This window comes from Plecotus auritus, assembly GCF_963455305.1.
Source record: "Plecotus auritus genome assembly, chromosome: 7".
Lineage (NCBI taxonomy): Eukaryota > Metazoa > Chordata > Mammalia > Chiroptera > Vespertilionidae > Plecotus > Plecotus auritus.
Genome location: NC_137774.1, coordinates 119,100,078 through 119,110,825, shown reverse-complemented (window position 1 = coordinate 119,110,825; position 10,748 = coordinate 119,100,078).

The following is a 10,748-nucleotide window of genomic DNA, read 5'->3' as shown; positions in this document are numbered from 1 at the left end:
AATAAACTTGTTTTGTGAAACTTTGGGCATGACTCAAAAGGAATTCTGAAGAAAAAATTCTTATTTCTCTTCTTTTCTAAGGTAATTAAATATCAAGTTGGAGAAATTAATGGTTAACGTTTTCTTCTCTTTGGACACTGGGCTATGGTGATTCAGTCTTAACAGCTGCCCACTGCCTCCCAATGATTATATTTTCAAGAAGCACCGTTTGTTTTATAGCACAGCTGCAGGTGGTGCTTGCTCATCTGTAGGCAGGATTTTAAAACAGCTGACTTGGCATTGTCTGTCCTCCAGTGGCTTTCAAATTGGCTCTGGCCTTCTCCAGGAAAGGAAAGAAAAAAATATAGAAAGGTTACTGAGAGCACATCACAGGTAAACATAAATGCAAAATCAGAATGTACGGCTTTGCTACCACATTCCATCAAACCAAAAGCAATAGGTTTCTCATGTGACTATTTTATAAGATGGATTAGCTCCCAAATCCTGATTCAGTCCACCTGATGAAATATTTTAAGTGATCTCATTTCTGTACTAAACTTAAAAAAAAATAACTGAAAAGTGAGCAATTGTATTGGGTGACACCTTAGGCGATCTTGGATCATTGTTAGGCTCTTGAAAAGGAGAAAGCCAGAAAAAACCTATTGAGGCACCAAGGTGGAACATTTTCAGTGTGAGAAGGAAGATGAGGCCCTGTCAATCCTGTATTCTAAAGCAGAAAGAACAAAAATGTGATATGTGCTATTACATCTCCCTCTGTGCCTATTTTAAACATTGCTATTTAATTATAACATATTTTGCTGCTTAGCCCAGATGCAGTCTCAAAATCCTTCTAAACACAGTTCCATAGGCATTTGCCACCAATTGAAAGTGACAGATGAGATACAGTTCCTCTATTTCTGTGCTAGATCAATGACAGAGTCACCAGGCCACTGCAAATGCAGAACTACCAGAGTTTTATCATGGGTAGAGGACAGGGTCCAATGTAATAGCTTCTCTGTGCCGTGTGACTGGAGCAGGGGTCATAAATCACAACCTGTGGACCAAATCTGACCTGTCAAGTGATTTTGTAAATAAAAGCTTATTGGAACAACAGCCATCCCCATTTGTTTATATATCGTGTGGGACTGCTTCTCCTGCTCTAGATTACATACACCAATAATTCAGCAAGCTAGTTTGAGTTGGATTTTTTTACTTTCATTCAAGAACAACACATTTCAGAACTTTGGATTCTGGTTTGGCCTCCATGGAGATATGAGAAAGAACAAACTAAGAACCTCTGATTGGCTTATAGATCTCAGTAGCATTTGTGTTTTGAGAGGCAGGCATGAAAGTATGCTCCCACCACAGAAAACAGACATGAAATGTGATACAAAGCCAGGGTTCTTTTCCCTTTTTGTTTCCCTCCCTTTCCATCAGCTCTTCCCCCGACATGGAGATTCAGGCTTACCATTTAGATGTTCTGTGAAGCTTTTCCTAAGACAGAGAAAACTACTCCCTAGTGAGTTCCATGATCAAACACCACATGAAACCTGTTTGCTATCCAGCCTGTCCATGAGGATCACCAATGCTCTGATAAGGAGGTGTGTCAGGTAACCCAGCACCACACTGCAATCATAAATTTATGTTTTATAAGCTTCTTCATGTTTAAATCAACTCTGATAAACTTTATGTAATTACTAGAGGCCTGGTGCATGAAATTTGTGCACTTGGTCGGGGGGGTCCCTCAGCCCAGCCTGTGCCCTCTCACAGTCCAGGAGCCCTCAGGGATGTCCGACTGATGGCTTAGGCCTGCTCCCCGCCAGGAGCGGGCCTAAATCAGCAGTTGGAGGAGGCAGGAGAAGCTCCCGCCACCGCCGCTGCACTCACCAGCCGTGAGCCCGGCTTCTGGCTGAGCAGTGCTCCCCCTGTGGGAGTGCACTGACCACAGGGGGGCAGCTCCTGCGTTGAGCGTTTGCCCCCTGGTGGTCAGTGCACATCATAGCGATTGGTCATTTATTATATAGGTTTCAATACCATTCTGTCCTCTATATGTTGTTTATAAAGGACCAAATCAATATAATTCCTTCAGGAGTTTTAAGACCCAAAAAAAGAAAAGGGAGATAGGGAGATAGCATTTCTTGAGTACCTCCACTGTGCAAAGCACTAAGCTTTATGCTATCCCAAGAACAAATTTATTTCTCCTATCTTGCTGTGACATAAAAATGATTCTATTATTTTATTGAAAGTTTCTGATGTGGATAAACTCAACAGACTCCTGCTCATAACTCTTATGACTAAAGTGATTAATGAAACCTCATTCTCATCCTTAAAGAATGTTTTCTACAGATAATGATTTCTTATATTTGGGGGCATGAAAAAAGAAAGAGGAAAAGGCTTAAAGAAAATGTTAAAGAAGGAACAGATGAAGATCTGGGAAAGGAAAAAGAAGGGTGTTATTTCTCATCTTGAAATTACCATTAAAGCATATTCCCATCCATAGCTAAAGAACCAGATGAAACCACGTGTGTGCCAGATCTGAGCAGATGTATATTCCACAATCCGTGTTGGGCAGATAAAAAAGCCCTTTGACGGGAACTTCAAGGAATACAATGGCAGCCGGGCATTACTGAACCCGGCCATACCCGCATACACAGGAGAGGTTTTGCTGTGGCAAGAATAAAAGGATGCCAAACAGGAAATTCCTGCTGGGACTCCGTAGCTGGATCTATTGTCAAAACTGCAGTCAGCTTAGGCGACACAGTTAGTAGGATGGCTAACTGCAAACTTAGTTTGTCTGCTCCTTTGCCACAGTTCCATACCCAGAGCCAACTCACCAGAGAGGGCGATATGGCAGGGAGTGAAAGAATAACAGGAGCTCTGCAAAGGAGACTTTGACAGCGGTCCACTGGAGGGGCAAGAGGTCAGTGGCAGGCTCTGCATCCTTATGAGGCATTTTCCAAATGACTGACAAGTGCTCAGCATTTTCATCCCTGTTTATCATGAAAGGGAGATGAACTGCAACCGTATTCTGCTGAGTTTTAATGGCAGATAGACTTTGTGGATGTCTTTCAGGGTTACTCAGCTTTATTCAGCACATTCTTCTGGCCACGAAGCCTTGCCACAACACTTCAGCAACACCATGCAAATAATCTGACTGTTCTTGTTTTGTTCCAAGTCCACACTTTTTAGCAAAGGGCAGGTTTAACCATATGCTGGTATAATTGGAGAGGTTTTCTTTTCTTTATGCCAATCCAGATGAGCAGTTAACCTTCTCCTCTTTAGGATGTTTCCAGGCCCTCTTCCTTTGGCAGAATTCACTAACCCCTGACAACTAGTGCTTCCCACACTGCTCTTCCAGCACTGACAGGGTAGCGGCGAAGAGCACGAAGTCGAGCCAGACGACCTGAACTCACATTCCGGCTCTGCCACTATTCACCTTAGACAAGTTAATTATCCTTTTTAAGCCTCAGTTTCCTCATCTATAAAATGAGGGGAACTTTGCCTTGTAGGGTGTTTATGAAATTCAATGAGCTAGTACAGTCAAAACACTTAGCAGAGTGCTTTGAACAGAATAACCCTATCTGTATCTATTTATTTCTATATACATATATATATCTGTATATATATGCTGCTGTTGTAATCATTCTAATTTTTAGAATGTTTTATGAGGCTCTTTTTAAAAAATCTTCTGGAAGCTTCTGATTTTCTCTTTATATTCAAACAGTGGGCAGCTTTTTCTTTAAGGCTAAATAAAGCTCACCCAGTTCCCCTTCTCTTTACCCATGAGCTATGACTTCTGACCCATTTCTAATAGAGTGTTTCCTGGCTCCCTGTGATTCCAACAACTATTTCCTTTCATACTGCACTGCAGTATCCTTCTCTCTAGATCTAGCAGTGGGAAAAGAACACAAGAGGAGAAATATGGATGAAAAAAGAAAGAAAAAGAAAAGAAAGCTAGATGTCTCATGCTTTCTTGGCTAAAAGATTATGTAACCATAGACTGGTGTCTCATTTTGGTGGTTGAGATTAACCATCTATTTGATGCTCAGGTCACTTACATTAGAAAAAAAAGAAAAATTGTCATTATTTTGCCTTCAGATTCTATTTTAATGCAGCTAGCATACTTTTACACTAAGTCATTGATAAACCTTAAATTGTTAGATGGCTTTAATAAAAAATGGGATTCATTTGAAAAAAGTCTGTGTCTGTAAATAGCGACATCCCCTTCTTGAGGCTTTCTGTATAAAGTTACTTATATTCATAAGGCAATGCCTTCAGCTAGATGTGTGGTTTACTTATTGGTATTCAATAACCCTGCAATTCTTGATCATGAAAAAGAAAGTGACTGCCAATCAAAGCAAGTAAAGAGAAAAGAACAAAAAAAGGAAGGGAAAGAACTCTGGAATGACTTCAGTGTAAAATCTTCATCATCCTTTCGGTTCACTCTGAATTAAGCAAGTAGTGCATGGCATGTGCCGGAGTTGGGTCAGCAGTACAAGATGAACAGATGTGCCCATCTGGTATGCAGGTGTTTGCACTGATATTTCCTAGCCAAACTTCAGGGGGTAGCGTTTTAATGGAGCTGGCTGCACACTAGTACAGGGAAAGGAAGAGAGGGGGCCCACCCACTGATAATAAATAGTGCCTCTTCTAGGTTGACCACATACCCTCAAAGAGTGTTTCTTAAATTTCATATGCACCAAGATCACTTGAGCAACTTTATAAAAATGCAAAATTCTGAGCTTCCCCCCACCAAGAAATTTATATTTAATATATACCTACAGTATATTCCAGAAATCTACTTTCAACATAGGTTACTCTAATGTAAGTGTTCCTTACACTTTGAGAAACAATACCCCAACACAGACTAAAATAAGGAAAAGAACATCTAGAAAATAAATAAAAAACTTTTATTCTTTAAAGTTTCCAGCCATTCTCTTCATTATGTAAATACTGCCTATAGTAGTCACAAACATAATAGAAAATTTAACCAGAAAATGAGAGGGACTTTGGGTATTAATAAATCTTTAAAAAATAATTTGTGTTTTTATTTATTAGGCCTATACCTTTATATACCTTAGTACCTTTATATACATAGGCACTAAGGATGGTAGCTTTAAATTGTATAATGAACCTTTGCCCAATTTCATATGATTCTTTGGACAACTGGTAACATATCCTATATATTCATGTCCAGTGTCTTTCTGTGATCCCTCTCAAATATGAACAGGTATTCTCTAGGAATTCTCTGAAGTAGCTCTCAGCAACCAAAACCACTCACCTACTCACTATCCCAAGATTGGGAAACAAAAAGATAGGTCGAAGGAAACATTCAAGAACCATATCATGGAGGTAATTTGGGATCATGTTGAGCTTAGACTTTCTTTAGCAGATGAAGGAAAGTCACTGAAGCCTTTCAGTTAGAGGAACATCATGATCATAATGATTTCATAGAATCCACAAAGGCTATAAATTCTAAGGATTTTGTAATAATCTGTATGACAAAATTCTGCTGAAAACAAAAGGGATATCTACACTAATAAAAGGGTAATATGCTAATTAGACTGGGTCGACTGGCCACCTTCCAGACATCCGACTTCCTCCGGATAAAGCCATGGTGGTGGGGGCCGAGGCAGAGGCAGTTAGGGGCGATCAGGCTGGCAGGGGAGGGCCATTGGGGGTAACCAGGCTGGCAGGGGAGGTCTGTTGGGGGCCACCAGGCTGGCAGGGGAGGGCAGTTGGGGGCGACCAGGCCAGCAAGGGAGGGCAATTGGGGGTGACCAGGCCAGCAGGGGAGGGCAGTTGGAGATGACCTGGCCGGCAGAGGAGGGCAGTTAGGGGCAATCAGGCTGGCAGGGGAGAGCAGTTGGGGGCAATCAGACTGGCAGGGGAGCAGTTTGGGGTGAATAGGCAGGCAGGCAGAGGTGATGAGTGGTAATCAGGCAGGCAGGCAGAGAGGTTAGGGGCGATCAGGCAGGCAGGCAGGTGAGTGATTAGGAGCCAGTGGTCCCAGATTGCGAAAGGGTTGTCCGACTGCCGGTTTAGGCCCAATCCCTGTTGGCGACCAGGCTGGCAGAGGAGGGCCATTGGGGGCGAGATCAGGCCTGCAGGGGAGGGCCTAAACTGGCAGTCAGACATCCCCCAAGGGGTCCTCGATTGGAGAGGTCGCAGGCTGGGCTGAGGGAACCCCCACTCCCATGCACGAATTTTGTGCACCGGGCCTCTAGTCTATTAATAACATTGATGTGATACAATTGCAAGTCAATATAATTATTTACACATCAATATAATCCTCCCTCATCTAAAGTTAAGAATAAAAGGCAATCTAGCACTTCTCGTTAGCCTTAAGAATACATTTCTAAGAAAAATATCCATTCAATAAATGTTTATTTCTTGTCCATGTTATGTTGGGCACTGTGCTAGGTGTTGGGGAGCAAAACAGGGAAGGTCTGCACTCTCAAGGTGTTTACAGTCTGCTGAGGCAGACATTGAACAAATAATCAAAGAATCTCTGGTTTTTCCACTTGGCTCTTTGCTATTCCTGCTATTCTTAGCAATGTCGAGCTTAGATTTTTTTTTTTTTTTTTAATGTAAGCCCTTTCCCTGGGCCACCTTTCTTTAAGGGCTCCTAAGCAATCCTCAGAGGTATCAAACTGACTGCCTGCAGACCTATTTTGCTTGGTTCACACAATGCTAAGGCCCACTGATTTGTGTGGTTTTAAAAAATTTGAATTTGTTGCCAACATAAAATTTGAGGTTCTAGTTCCTCTTGAATATTTGGCCATACTGGACTTCAGTTTCTACAAGGCAACAATTGTCTGGAGCTGCATAGCAGCTGCCTTCTTCATAAGTAATATGTTCTGTCCATTTGGCCACATTTAATCCCAGTCGTTATCACCTCCTGACATGCAGGCCAAAGGTCTGCTGGCATTTATCATCTCCCTTCAGTTGCTGTTTTCCTTCACCTGGATCAGTGAACTCATCTACATTACTTGCCGGACTCTCTTAGTTCAGTTTGCAATTCTCAGTCTACAGAGAAAAACTTGGCAATCCTTTTACAAAATTCACTTCAGGATATTCCCTCCCCTGGTTCTATTGCTCATCAATTCTCTAGACTAAGTAAATAATCAAATGTTATTCATTACTCAATTTCTTCATTCAAATATTTCCAACTGTGCCTTTTCTTAAATCCATTTGGTTCAAGCAAGCCAGATCACTCATTGGTTAGCCCCTAATATGACCTGCTACTGTCTGTTTCATTGTCTTCAATCCTGTTGGAATCTCTCTATCTAGAACTCATACCAGCTCTCCAAACTTGAATTGTCCAATTCCATCTTTCTTTGGGTCCAGCTCAAATCCCACACCTTGTCCAGGAAGCCCTTGCCAACTTCCTGGCTAGATGTGGTGTAGCCTCCATTGAATTCTCTACCACCTTATCTGAATGTCACCAAAGCCCCTCAAACTTTCTACCTCATAACATAGCTTTCTACTTTTGAGCTCCTTGAAGGCAGGAATCCTGTTTAGTATGTCTTCCTTTTCATATTAACAGTGCCTTGCAGAGAACAATAATTATTTGCTCAATAAATGAAGAGAGATTGTGCTTAAAACTAACTGTAAATGGAATAGGGAGATGTTGAACATATTTAACCTTCTCTAAGACACCAATATGTTGTTTTCAATCCTCAAGCCACACAGATGTGCACTTGCTTGGGGGGTTGTATTGTATTTGCTTGACCTGTCACTCCCTACAGGTGCTGTTCTCTTTAGTGTGTCCACTGGAGACATGCACATTCATTTCATGTGTTTTTCCAGTTTCTTATTTAGTATTCTATTCCAAGAGATTTTCTCTTTTTGCTCAGTAAGAATGTTACACAAACCAACTTTCATTCTTGGTTCTAGACTCTAGAGCCACAACAAAGTTTATAATTTATCTTGCTTTTGCTTGACTACAAGCCCTTGTGGGCAAGAATTCTTGGCTATCACATCTTATACTAGGAAATGTTTTCTTAACAAGAGCATTTCTTTTATATTTAGAATCTATTTGGACATTGAATTCTCGAACTAGAATGTATCCTTGTATGGATGTTAATTTCTACTCATTGTAAAGACAATATGCTTTTCTCTAGCATGAGAAAAGAAAAGCAGACATAAATATGGAAAATTAAATTTCTTATGCAATTTCACACAGTTAGTTACCGAAATCATCTGGACTATTTACGTTGTGAATGGAATGAGCAGGAAATACAAGTGCATTTTGAAAAGTGATCTTGGATATTCATCACTTCCCTAGGCAAGAGTGTCCTGAAGTCCCCAGCTTTCCATTTAGCTGCTCAATTAGAACTTCTTGAGAGCTACATGCTAAACTACCTGAGGCACACACACAACATTTCCCTGCTCACTACTTAACAGTTTCACTCCCAAGATCAAAGGAGATTTATTATTTTTTTGTAAGGCAACCTTTCAATCACAACCTTGCCTCCAACAATCTTGCCTCCATGTTCCTGCTCTATACCTTTTTCTGTGTCAGCCAGACATTTTAAAGTAAAAATAAGTAAATAAAAATAAAATAAAACAGTTCTCTTCCAAAGGGTGAAATATTTCAGAGCCTAAAGTACCCACAGGCAGATCACTTATAAATACCTAGCTTAGTCATAGAGCCCAAGTTGGCAAATTACAATTCACAAGGCTGTTTTTTAGTTCCAGCCTGTTTCATACTCAGCTAGCCCAACTACTTCCCTTATTTCTCATTCCTGGGGGATGCCAGATCCTTTCTGGCTGAAGCTCAGGTATAATACACGAAGCTCAAGGCACAGCTTCACTTGTTGGCCTCCACCTGACACCCCTTAACTGGCGGCTTCTCCTTTCATTGTTCTGTCACTAGACCCTCCTGAGTGCTGTATTAAACACATACTCCAACTCTGTTTCCACCAATTCCTGTCCTCTTCTGCTCTTAATTCAAATCTCATTTCCTCTCTCTTTGCTGTTTCCAGGCAAATTCACTAGTTCTCTTCTTCTGCCAAGCCTGGCCAATCATGTTAGGTCCTGGTCTCATTTCCTGATGTCATTCAGCCCAGGTCCTCTTAATCTTTTGTCCATAAATGGGAGGCTCTTTTTATGATTGGTGGCCAAATCCTTGTGTTTCTAATCTAGGGGATAAAGAGGTGAATGTAGCCTAGAAGACCTTCTATTAGTACTTTTAGGGAAGAAAGCGCAAAGTGGAATGGGGAGGAAACAAAGTCAACTAAGTTTAGAGTATTAGTCCTTCAGGACATTTAAATAAAAAGGAGATTCTAGGGCAGTGTTTCTCAAAGTGGGTTCAACAGACCACCTGTTTTAGAATCATTTGTGGGAAGGTGGGGGTGGGAAGTGGGAGGGCTGCTTGATAAAATCCTGGCTCTACCTAAAATTGACTGAGCCAAAATCTTTGAGCATCTACTAAGAATCTGAGTTGTTGTTTTGTGTGTGTGTGTTTTTACAAACTTCCAGTTCTTTTTTAATGCACATTCAAATGTAAGAAAACATTGTACAAGTGTCTCAATTGTCCTTTAAAAGCAGTTTTTCTTTATCCTATTTTGAGTGTCTAATATTTAGGTTTCTTCTATGCTCAATACAGTATTTAATATATGCTCTTATAGGCTCTGGAAAATGAATAGGCAAATTTCTTCTTTTTTTATTAATTTACTAGAGCCCCAGTGCAGGGATCTGTGCACTGGTGAGGTCCCTTGGCCTGGCCTACAGGGATCAGGCCAAAACCAGCTCTCCGACATCCCCCGAGGGGTCCCGGATTGTAAGAGGTTGCAGGCCAGGCTGAGGGACCCCACTGGTGCACGATTGGGGCCCGGGAAGGACTGAGGAAGGGCTCCAGGGCGTGTCTGGCCCGTCTCGCCCAGTCCCTATGGGCCAGACCCCAGCAGCAAGCTAACCTACCAGTCAGAGCATCTGCCCCCTGGTGGTCAGTGTGCATCATAGCGACTGGTCAAATGGTCAAACGGTCCGATACTTAGCATATTAGGCTTTTATTATATAGGATTGGGGTCACACTGGTTAATATAATCATACAGGTTTCAGATGTGGGTTTCTGTGTTACAAGAACTGTATATTGCACTGTGTGCCCACTACCCAAAGTCAAATCTTCTTCTGTCACCATATATTAGGGTCCCCTTTCCTCTGGTAACCACCACACTGCTATTTGTGTCCACAAGTTTCAGCTTTATATCACACATATGAGTGAAATCATATGGTTCTTTGCTCTTTCTGTCTGACTTATTCCACTTAGCATAATATTCTCAAGATCCATCCATGTTATTTCAAATGGCAGTATTTCATCCTTTCTGTTTCTTCATGAATATTATATTCTGGTGGGAAAATAGACTTGTGGTCATCATAGCAAGACAGTAAAATGAAAGCTGATGAAGAGTCCCAGCCACTTCCTGAGGAACAAAGATTACATACATGTACACACAAGTGCATTTGTATATACGTATTTTATATGAATTTCTATATTCACATAAAATGAAGAATTAATAATACCTAATTCCTAGGTATTACTTTAGAATATTCTTTTAGATTCCTCTATAACATTTTTAGAATATAATTTTAAAGGCTTATGTATAGGCTATACAAATATATTCATTGATAATGAGTAAAAAAATTTCAAATACAGAGCAATAAGTTCTTAGTGACAAACATAAATCTTAATCTATCCCAAAAGGAAAGCAGCATCAAGAGAAAGCACATGAGCCAGCTAACAGGCACCAGGGCATATGCCC